Source organism: Lissotriton helveticus, chromosome 2_1, assembly GCF_964261635.1.
Source record: "Lissotriton helveticus chromosome 2_1, aLisHel1.1, whole genome shotgun sequence".
In the NCBI taxonomy this organism is placed as follows: Eukaryota; Metazoa; Chordata; class Amphibia; order Caudata; family Salamandridae; genus Lissotriton; species Lissotriton helveticus.
In genome coordinates this window covers 775,674,700-775,677,392 of record NC_136059.1, presented here as the reverse complement: position 1 = coordinate 775,677,392, position 2,693 = coordinate 775,674,700, and the positions used below count along the sequence as shown (strand labels likewise).

The following is a 2,693-nucleotide window of genomic DNA, read 5'->3' as shown; positions in this document are numbered from 1 at the left end:
TTATGGCTCACCTACATCTCGGTGTTGTTTTTTCCATTTCTTAATTTCCGATTCGTTAATTTTACCGATTCGGAACATTTACCGACTCGGTATATTTTCCGAATCGGTAATTTTACCGATTCTGAACATTTACCGACTCGGTATATTTTCCGAATCCGTAATTTTATCGATTCGGTAATATTACCGATTCGGATTATTTACCGAGCCGGTAATCTACCGATTTGGAAATGTTTCCGATTCTGTAAAATTTGGGCGAGCTACATCTCAATGTCCAAATACCGGTCGGTAACGGCCAAAATTACCGATTTTCGGCCGTTACCGACCGGTATTTGGCTACCTACATCTGGCCCTTAGTGATGCTGGACCTAGAAAAAGCGTTGACGTTTCGACCCTGTAGTGCCCCAATACGTGGTCACAGCAGGTCTTCCTCAAGACAGGTGAGGGGGGGGCGAATGAGGATTGTGTGATGACAGTCTGAAAACAATTAATGAAGCGTAGTAAGAGAGGTTGTATGTGCACCAGACTTAATAGACCTGATGTACGGGGCTCAACTACTCACCCTATTGAAGGACGGGTGTCTCAGCCTGGAACAATGGGGCACAATGGCCAGAAATCTGTGGGAAAATAGCGTTCTTAGGTTAGGTAAGCTAGTGAACAGAGTACCTGAGCGTAACTATCCTATGGAGAAGCTGGGTGTGATTGTTATGTGCAATCAAAATATATAAAAAGTGCTAATGATGCTCTTAAACGTGGTTTACATGTGTGTGCGGGCGGGCACTGGCCGTGATGTATTTAATAGGCACTTTTACGTAAAGACGGGTAAACCCAATGGTGCTGGGACCTGGGTGAGAATTGTTACGCTATAAAGTGGTCCCAGTAACTAAAGGACTGATTAAGTTTGGAAAATGTATAGAAACATATATTCAAAACAGATGAATCTACAGCAGTTATATCATAGGGGAATGGTATTTAATCACATTACCACACAAAAAGCCAATTTTTCATTTTTTGGACAAGGTAGGACTTTTCAGAGTTTAAACATAAGGTGCCCAAAAGGACAGAGAAATGGGGAGGGTAAGTGCATTTGGAGTGAGGATCGTGGTCATGTGTAAAGCATGGAAAAAGATGTGAGATCATAAGTCATTTCGCACATAAAGTCAGGCAAATAATAACAAGGCAAAGCTCCATGAATTCATTATATGCATTAGTATATTACTATGCCCTATTGGTGGACCACAGTAAAAGTCTTTGTTGATGCAAGGGCTAGTTAGAAGTAAAAGGAATGTCGACATTTCGACCCTGTTGAGAGAACGTAGGTTAGTTGACACCTTACACTGGGGTCTTCATCAGGACAGGGGTGTGTGTAGGAGGGCACCTAATGTAAGGAGTATAAAAATAAAATTGGTACACTGCCATCAAATAAATTAATTCACTGTGAGGCCTAATATGCAAGCTGATATATACCAAGTAGTCCTTCAAAGAGGACACAGTGTGATAAAACGGGCCAGATGGCTCCTAGGGCGTAGAACACGACATCAACCCCTACAGGGAGATAGAGATACAATTAGAGCGCGGCCGTCGCCCATAGACAAAGACTGAATCATTCCCAATAGACTAATCAGTTACTTGAATTTGTGGGACAAACAGCGTGTCCCTTATATGTATAAATCACTAGATGTGGTCAAATCTGATTTTAATATGGAAGTCAATCGTAAAAATCTAAAAGACAAAAAGGGGGGCAGGGGGGAGGACAAACAGGAAGGGGGAATTACTAAATCAATGTATTAACCAAAGGTTGTTAAGGACACAGTCATACGGTATTGTAAATACCTGATCAAAGAATGCGCAGTAACATTTCAGTGAGTGGATATGCTGAAAAAATAGAGACATCGTCGTCAATAAAGATCTACAAAACCAAATTACAGGGCTGCTGGTTAAAAAGAAGTCAGGAAAAGTCAATAGACTCACCGATCTTCAATGCTAATGGCAAATATTCAGGCGGTGCTACCGATATGGGGGATATAATACAAAAGCCAGCGTCATGTCAAAAGTTCTAACCAAACGCTTCGTAAAGAACGAGCATTACAAACTATAAAAAGGCCACATGGGGGAGCCCCTAGTCTGCTTACCACTACTCGCCGATAAAATTACTTCTCCGATTGTATCAGGAAGAAGGTAGTACCAAACATGAAGGTCTTTAAATAGTTCTCTGACAAGGTTGAGTCATCATGTACTCGCGGGCCAGCGTAGACGCTGGATACTGATTACAGCGTGTCATGGCCCCAATGTCATGGATATTGAGAAAAGACTCGCTTCTTGCCCGAGAGATCGGTGTGTTCATCCTAAATTATCGGTACTCCTACAAATAACAGATGAAATTCTTATATGTACATTACATATGGATTGTGTTGACCGAGAATTATGATTTTAAAATGGCAGTACAAAGACGGGTTTTCAAATATGTATTACTACGTGCCAGGCACATGTGCAGTCAACATTTTCTGGATGTTAAGCGTAATTGCTTAAGACACGAGTGTCTGCATTAGAATTGGATACAAACTTTTACAAGGGTAAACAGGTAACAGAGGATGTCATCATGCCAAGATTGTAGTTGAAAAAGAAACACAGTATAAAGGAACAATAATGTAATTATTCTAGATATTCCATAGTCATTCGTGATAGCATCGTTTTCT

The 2,693-nt window shown here is 41.0% G+C and overlaps 1 long non-coding RNA gene across 1 annotated transcript; it reads right to left on the bottom strand.

Annotated features, from left to right (window-relative positions):
- Nucleotides 1-1,260: 1,260 nt before the first annotated feature.
- LOC144819497 (uncharacterized) lies at nt 1,261-1,720 on the bottom strand. Its single transcript, XR_013607409.1, has 3 exons — nt 1,627-1,720; nt 1,465-1,542; nt 1,261-1,375 (listed from the first exon to the last, which is right to left on the bottom strand). It is a non-coding gene; the product is annotated as an uncharacterized LOC144819497 (long non-coding RNA).
- Nucleotides 1,721-2,693: the final 973 nt, after the last annotated feature.